The sequence below is a fragment of the Trichechus manatus genome, unplaced genomic scaffold, assembly GCF_000243295.1.
Source record: "Trichechus manatus latirostris isolate Lorelei unplaced genomic scaffold, TriManLat1.0 scaffold00013, whole genome shotgun sequence".
Lineage (NCBI taxonomy): Eukaryota > Metazoa > Chordata > Mammalia > Sirenia > Trichechidae > Trichechus > Trichechus manatus.
Window position 1 is genome coordinate 4,362,396 of NW_004443949.1, and position 8,827 is coordinate 4,371,222.

Below are 8,827 nucleotides of genomic sequence, written 5' to 3' on the forward strand. Positions count from 1 at the left end.
TGGTTTATTGATTTTGTTGATCTTTTCAACGAACCAGCTTTTGGTCTTGTTAACTCTTTCAGTTGTTTTTCTATTCTCTATTTCATTTAATTCTGGTTTAATTTTGATTATTTCCTTTCTTCTGGTGCCCGAAGGCTTATTTTGCTGCTTTCTTTCTATTTGTTCAAGTTGTAGGGAAAATGTTTTTATTTTGGCCCTTTCTTCTTTTTGGACATGAGCATTTATTGCTATAAACTGACCTCTGAGCACTGCTTTTACTGTGTTGTAATGGTTCTGGTAGGATGTGTTTTCATTCTCATTTGATTCTGTGGATTTCTTTATTCCATCCTTAATTTCTTCTGTAACCCAGTAGTTTTTGAGCAAGGTGTTGTTCAGTTTCCACGTGTTTAATTTTTTTTACTTGCTTTTTCTGTTATTGATTTCTACTTTCATGGCTTTATGATCAGAAAAGATGCTTTGTAGTATTTCAATGTTTTGAATTCTGTTAACGCTTGCTTCGTGGCCTAACATGTGGTGTATTCTGGAGAATGGGTTCCATGTGCATTGGAAAAGAAAGTATACTTGGCTGCTGTTGGGTGGAGTGCTTTGTATATGTCTATGAGATCAAGTTGGCTGATTGAGGCATTTAAATCTTCCATTTCCTTATTCAGCTTTTATCTGGATGTTCTGTCCTTCACCTGAAGTGGTGTGTTGAAGTCTCCTTCTATTATTTTGGAACTGTCTATCTCTCTTTTCAATGCTGTTAGAGCTTGTTTTATGTATTTTGGAGCCCTGTCGTTGGATGTGTAGATATTTATTATGGTTATGACCTCTTGGTATATTGACCCTTTAATCATTACATAGTGTTTTTCCTAATCCTTTGTGGTGGATTTAACTTTGAAGTCTATTTTGTCAGAGATTAATATTGCCACTCCTGCTCTTTTTTTATTGTTGTTTGCCTGATATATTTTTTTCCATCCTTTGAGTTTTAGTTTGTTTGTGTCTTTAAGTCTAAGTTGTGTCTCTTGTAGTTAGAAAATAGACAGATCATGTTTTCGTGTCCATTTGGTCACTCTCTGTCTCTTTATTGGTGCATTTAGTCCATTTACATTCAGTGTAATTATTGATACGTATGAGTTTAGCACTGTCATTTTGATGTTTTTTTGTGTGTGTTGTTGACAGTTTCTTTGTTCCACTTAATTTTCTGTGCTGAGTCATTTTTCTTTATGTATTTTCTTTTCATCTTTTTCATTGTTGTTGATTTTGTATTTGCTGAGTCTTTATGTTTTTCTTATTTTTTATTTTGATGTGTAGGACTGTTAGTTTCCTTTGTGATTACCTTAATATTTAACCCTGTTTTTCTAAGTTTAAACTAATCTTTTATTTCTCTATATTGCCTTGACTTCCTGTCCATATGATAGATATATGACTACATTATTTAGTCCCTCTTGTTTGTTTCAATGTTGTCATCTTCTAAATATTGAAGTCTCTGTTTCCCTATTTTAAATGTTTTAGCTTTGATTTATTTTTATGACTTCCCTATCTGGGTTGATATCTGGTTGTTCTGTCCTGTGTTCTAGTCTTGGGTTGTTATCTGATGTTACTGATTTTATAACTGGAGGACTCCCTGTAGTATTTCCTGTAATTTTGATTTGGTTTTTACAAATTCCCTGAACTTCTGTTTATCTGGAAATGCCCTAATCTTTCCATCATATTTGAGAGACAGTTTGCCTGAATATATAATACTTGGCTGGCAATTTTTTTCCTTCAAGGCTTTGTATATGTCATCCCACTGGCTTCTTTCCTGCATCATTTCTGCTGAGTAGTCAGAGCTTAGTCTTATTGATTCTCCTTTGCAGATGAATTTTCACTTATCCCTACTCACTCTTAAAATTCTCCCTTTATCTTTGGGTTTGGCAAGTTTGATTATAATATGTCTTGGTGACTTTCTTTTGGGATCTAACTTGTGTGGGGTTCAATAAGCTTCTTGGATAGGTATCTTCTCATCTTTTACAATCCCAGGGAATTTTTCTGCCAACAAATCTTCAACAGTTCTCTCTTCATTTTCTATTATCCCTCTGTTCCGGTACTCTAGTCACTCGTAGGTTATTCCTCTTGATAGAGTCCCATATAATTCTTAGAGTTTCTTCATTTATTAAAATTCTTTTATCTGATTTTTCCTCAAATAATCTCACTAATTCTGACTTTCATTATCCTCAGTTCTTCTCCTATGACTTTCTATTGCATTGTTTAATTCTGAAATTTTATTGTTAATCATTTGGATTTCTGTTTGCTGTCACTCTATGGATTCTTGCAGCCTGGTAAATTTGTCATTATGATTTTGTATAACCTTCTTAAGTTCCTCTATTGATTTGTCTGTGTGTTTCTTTGATTGTTCTGATTTTTGCCTGATCTCTCTCCTAATCTCTTGAGGAGTTCTGTATATTAATCTTTGGAATTCTGCCTCTGATAATTCCAAGAAGTTCTCTTCCTCTGGAAGGTTTCTTGATTCTTTGTTTTCGTGGCTTGCTGAAGCCATCATGATCTGTCTCTTTAAGTGGTTTGATATTGATTGTTGTCTCTGAGCCATCAATAAGTTATTATATTTATTTATTTTATATTTGCTTACTGTGTACTCTCTTCTTGTTTTGTTTTGATATGCCAAAATAGGCTGCTCATTTGAGCTAATTTGATTATTGGTGTCTTTGAAGTGCTCATGTCTTGTCTCCAGGTGGCTAGTTCTGTTACTAGGTGTATGTGCCCAGGACTTCTTTTACTTTTCTTGTGTAGATTCAGCTTAGGAGTCCAGGTCATTGGTCACTGAGTGTGTGGTGTAGGCTATGACATATAGTCTTGTAAGAACAGGGGTGACTGGAGTAGGCACAGTTATCTTGCTGCAGTAGGGTGTCATGAGCTGATCAAGGCACAGGGCTGACTGACGCCCCTGAATTTCTGGGTGGAAAGGGTGTTCCTATTCCCTAGAGCTCATAGGTAGTTGGGTTTTGCAGCTGGACTATAGGTACCCAATGTTGTTGGCTGTAAGGACTGGGAGTCACCACTTATTCTTTGACCACTGTCACAGGTGGCTCAGTGGAGTGGGTGGAGCCACCAGTCCTCAGGCCCCTGATGTGGGTAGGGTTAGGACCCTGCTGAATGGGCAGGGTGGTGTCAAATGTCATAAATCTGCCACTCCCCCTTATAGCTGATACAGGTGAAAATAGGCTTCGGGTTTATAACCTGTTGTACTCTGGTAATGATGGCTCACGCTGTTGAAATGGGCCCACACAGGTCTATACAGGGGTGAAAGGCATTCAGAGACTTTGGACTCCTTATGCCTGTGCCTAGGTAAAGGGGCTGTGCCTACCCTGAGTTCCTGGCTTAGGGGAGCTGACAGACTATATTTTCCTGTTTGTTAATTTGTTCCCTCTTCAAAGCCAGGGGAATGGCTCAGGGGGCTGGACGAGTCCTACTTCTAGCCCAGGGGCCGTAGCAATCACTGAAGCTGCACCAGGAGCCACAGCAGAGTGGTGAGGGGGCAAGTCAATGGGAGAGAGGTATTTCCCACAATGAGGATTTTTATTTTTTTTTTGACTCACGTGGTATGTTAGATGCTTGTACTTATCTTTCACCAGTTAAGCTCCGTTTCTCACTGGTTCTGGAGGCTTGAGCAGACTCTCTGTCACTCGGTCTCTCTCAGTGAAAAACGCATCTTGATCACTACTGCTTTCCTCACTCCACACGCACTAGCCAATCCAACCTGTAGGGTGCCAGTGCCAGCCAAGTCAGATCTAGCAACTCTTTGCTGCCTCTGAACAATCTCTCCCTCCATGTGCCACTCAGTCTGATTCCTGAACTTTGTCTTTCATATTCAGAGCACCTAGATTGTCATGTATAATCGATTCATTGTTTTTTTGGGGTCTTTGTTGTAAGAGGGACCACAGGAAATGTCTGACCACTCTGCCATCTTGACCCTGCCTGAGCGCCATGTCATCTTAAATCTACATCTGTTTCCTATATGTGTTACTGGGTGGAAACCCCAGGTTCTTCCTCAGCATAAATAGTATTGGTCAATAAATGAGAGATTGAGGTAAGTCACCTTTATTTCATTGTAGAAGGAAAAGGAGTCAGTCGGAGCTGCTGCTGCCAAGACTGCTCACCAAGGCCAGGCAGGTAAGTTACTTTTAAAGGGGTTTACAAGTAGGGAGTTCATACAAGTTACATCAGTAACATTCTTAATCATACTATGCAGGTGCAATGGGGTTTACATATAACCTCCAAGCAAAATCAGGATTCAAATGCAAAGCTGGGATCGGGGAAGGAGACTAGCAAAGGCTAGGGGCTCTGTCCCATACAGAAAGGTGGCCTGATGTCAACTGATAGTTTAGAGGAAGTAGAAAGTGGGGAAAGAACAATAAGACATCTGAGAAGATACGATTACTGAAGAACTGACAAATGTAATGACTGACGGTTGACGGGTACTATTTTTCCTCAAAGGATTCGCCACACTCTGAGGCAGAGTATCTTAGTTCTCCAGTGCTGCTATAACAGAAATACTACAAGTGGGTGACTTTAACATACAGAAATTTATTTTCTCACTGTTTAGGAGGCTAGAAATCTGAATTCAGGGCATTGGTTTTATGGGAAGGCTTTCTCTCTCTGTCAGCTTTGGAGGAAGGTTCTTGTCTCTTTTGAACTTCTGCTCCTCCGTGACCTTCATGTTGCTTGGCATCTCTCTTCCCCCATCTCTGCTTCATAGCTTGCTTGTTTAATGTCTTTTGTATCTCAAAAGAGATAGACTGAAGACAAACTCAACACTAATCCTGCCTTATTAACAAAACAAAGACAATCAATTCTCTGAAAGGATTATAACCACAGGCATAGATGTTAGAATTACAGCACATATTTTTGGAGGACACAATCCAATCCATAACTAGAGGTTATAACAGATTTGAAATTTAGAGATAAAAGTCCGTACATCAGGAGCTTGCTGCTTGAAAGCATTTATGACTTCCACTGTTCTCATGCGTCCAACAATTCCAAGCATCTAAAGAGTGAAAAAGAAACAAAATAAACAATCAGTATTTAATGCTCCAGCTCAAGGCACATAGAAACAATTAAAAGAACATCTTACTTAAAAGGGAGGCTAGCCAATGAGAATCACCCACACTACCTTTCTGCACTACGATGGTTAATTTTATGCGTCAATTTAGCTACGCTACGGTGTTACAGCATGCTAAAAGGAGAAAGTATTGAAGTGGTAAAGGATTTCATTTTACTTGGATCCACAATCAACATCCATGGAAGCAGCAGTCAAGAAACCAAATGACGCATTGCATTGGTCAAATCTGCTACAAAAGATCTCTTTAAAGTGTTAAAAAGCAAAGACGTCATTTTAAAGACTAAGGTGTGCCTGACCCAAGCCATGGTGTTTTCAGTCACCTCATATGCATGTGAAAGCTGGATGATGAATAAGGAAGTCCGAAAAAGAATTGATGACTTTGAATTATGGTGTTGGTGAAGAATATTGAATATGCCATGGACTGCCAGAAGAACAAACAAGGCTGTCTTGGAAGAGGTACAGCCAGAATGCTCATTAGAAGCAAAGATGGCCAGACTTCATCTCACATACTTTGAACATGTTATCAGGAGGGCAAAGTCCCTGGAGAAGGACTTCATGATTGTTAAAGTAGAGGGTCAATGAAAAAGAGGAAGATCTTCAACAAGATGGATTGACACAGTGGCTGCAACAATGGGCTCAAGGATAACAACGATTGTGAGGATGGCGCAGGACCAGGCAGTGTTTCACTCTGGTGTACATATGGTCATTATGTGTTGGAACCAACTCAACAGCACCTAACAACAACAACAAAGTGTAATTAATATTTAAACCAGCTAACCTTAAATAAACCAGATTATCCTCCAAAAAGTGGGCAGACCTCATACAATAATTTGAGTGCCTTAAGAGCAAAACCTGAGATTTCCCAAGGATTCTACCTCAAGACTGTAAACAGACATCCTGCTAGAATTTCCAGCTCTCCGCCTGGACTACAGATCACGCACAAGACTGCTGGAGTTTCCAGCCCGTCACCTGACCTATGGATTTTAAACTTGCCAGCCCACAAAAGAGCATGAGTGAGTTCTTTCTCCTTAAAGTCCTCTCTCTCTCTCTCTCCATATATGTGTATATATATATATATATATACACACACACACAAATATATATACGTATATACATATATATGCCACTGTGTCATTGGTTCTGTTTCTCTGGAGAACCCTGACTAAGACAAAGTTTGTACCGAGAGAAGATTTAGAGGAACATAATCTTAAAGATAAATTTTCTGTAATTGATTCTCTAATCTGGTTAGATTTAAAGGCACTAATTAGTATGTTCCTGGTAGTAAAGAGGGCACTGATAGTCCACAGTGTGATGTGACATTAAACATAAACAAAATATCACCATTGAATACTCCTCATCAAATACTTATAAGAGACAAGGTTCTGAATGATCATGTATTTGATACCTTAGAACATTTGGCAAACTGGCAAGTATAATCAGATTGGCTGGTTGCCCCAAATTTTTCTGGGCAAAGTGTGGAAAGAAAAGGGTGAGCTCGGGGCTTCAAATTTCTAGCTTAAACACTGCATAAATGATCTGAAAGGTTTTATATGTGTCCTTAAAGAAAACCTTATATCCTGTAGCCACAGAGCTGAGATTGCTGAACACCAAGCCCAGAGTCTCATCCTATAAGTGACAGAATTGCAATGGAAATTGAATTCCTAACTTTGCACGATGTCTGATGTTAAAGTGAGGGCTTTGATTGGGAATGAATGGGATCCTGAAAACTGGAATGAGGATGTATGAGTAGATCTTGATGAAGCTAGAGACACTGAACTCCAAATTATGCTGAGTCTTTGCCAGTATAAAGCAGCTCTTCCACCTTCATCTGAAGAGATTAACCCTGTTTTAACTGAAGAAACTGTAACGTTCACCCCTGAGGTGCCTTGCAAGACACTGCTGATTCTCCTCAAGATCAACTCTCATCACCTGTATTTGCTTGTAGACCTATAACTAAATGCAAGCCCCAGCAGGCTCTGAAATGTAAGAGATACGTGTGACCTATGAAGAGGTGTGCTATACTTCAAAAGAACTACTTGATTTTTCTAATTAATATAGACAGAAATCCAAGGAATATGTGTGGAATGGATATTAAGGGCGTGAGATAATGGTAGAAGGAACATAAAGTAGGATCAGGCCAAATTTACTGATATATGTCAATTAAGCAGAGATTCTGGATTTAATATTTCTCCTCAAGGGATTAGAAAGGGCTTTAACTGTTTGGTTGCTCAGCTGAAACATGGACCAAACAGTGTTCTACGCCTAATGAAGTTGAAATGCCAGAACTGCTTTGGCATATGTAGAAGAAAGTATCCATGCTTTGGGAAATTGAAATGATAGAGTGGACTTATCACCTAAAACTTCCCCTCCCATACCAGAGTGTTTAGAGAACATACCTTTTAGGATAACTGTGAGGAATAACTTTGTGAGGGGAGCCCCAGTATCCTTGAAGAGCTCTGTAATTGCTCTTCTCTGTAGGTCAGGTATTACAGTGGAAACTACTGTCACTAAATTGGGAACCCTAAATGCAAAGGAGATGATTAGATTCCATGGTGGCAGGGGTCAAATGGTGGCACTTAATCACCAAAGACAAGGTTGGTGTGGTTACCCATAAAGGACATAGAGTCAAATCAATAATCAAAATAGTCTGACTTATGGAGTTGATCATGGTGGCCACAGAAGTGAAATAGATGAGATCAAAAGAAAAAAACCAAACTTATTGCCATCTAGTTGATTCTGATTCGTAGTGACCCTATGGGAAAGAGTAGAATCATCCCATAGGGTTTCTAAGGAGAAGCTAGTGGATTCGAACTGCTGATGTTTTTGATAGCAGCCAAGCTTTTAACCACTACACCAGCAGGGCTCCAAAACAGATGGGAAGCCTACTAAATTCTAACTTGATCTATATAAGCAGAAGGGTTTAGGTCAAGAGAACATAAGTCTAATTTGAATTACCAAGACAGAGTCACACCCCCTCAATAAATTGCCAGACTTCAGTCAGTTTAAAAACCTACAACCCTTTAAATGAAGGGGAGGCCTGATCCCCTTGAGGAAGAACCCCACTACACCACCAAAAATTTGTACTGTTAATCTTTCTCAGGACCTATGGCATTCTACCAGTAAAAAAGTATAGAAAAAAACCAAAGCTATCAAACAAAGTAAGCTGAAATTGCAAGAAGTTCATGAAAGAATAGATTTTTCTGAAAACAAAAGATAAAATGAAAAAAAGTGAAATTATATGCATAAATGAAGAGTATATTAATATTAGAATTAAAGCAAAAAAATGAACAGTTTGGAAGACATATGCAAACTGGACCCTTCTATGAAGAAACTGAAGTAATGAAACAAAACAAATATTTAAAGAATAAATTAATTTTGTGAGATTAAAAAAATCTGAATTTATAATTGAAAGGATATACTTAGTCCCCAGTAGAAAATGATCGAGAAGGGTCAACATTTTAAAAAAAAATGTAAAAGAAAGTTAACAAACATACTCATAAAAATAAAGAGGAAAAATATAAAGTCTCAGCAAAAACAAAACCTAGAAAAACAAAAGAAATGAAAAAAAAAAAAAAATCCACAAACAAAAGTAACTCAGCACAAGAGAGTAAGAAGAACAAAGAAAACTTCAGCACCGCAAAAAAAAAAAACTACAAAATGACAGCAACAAACTCTCATCTATCAATAACTACACTGAATGTAAATGGACTCAATGTACCCATAAAGAGA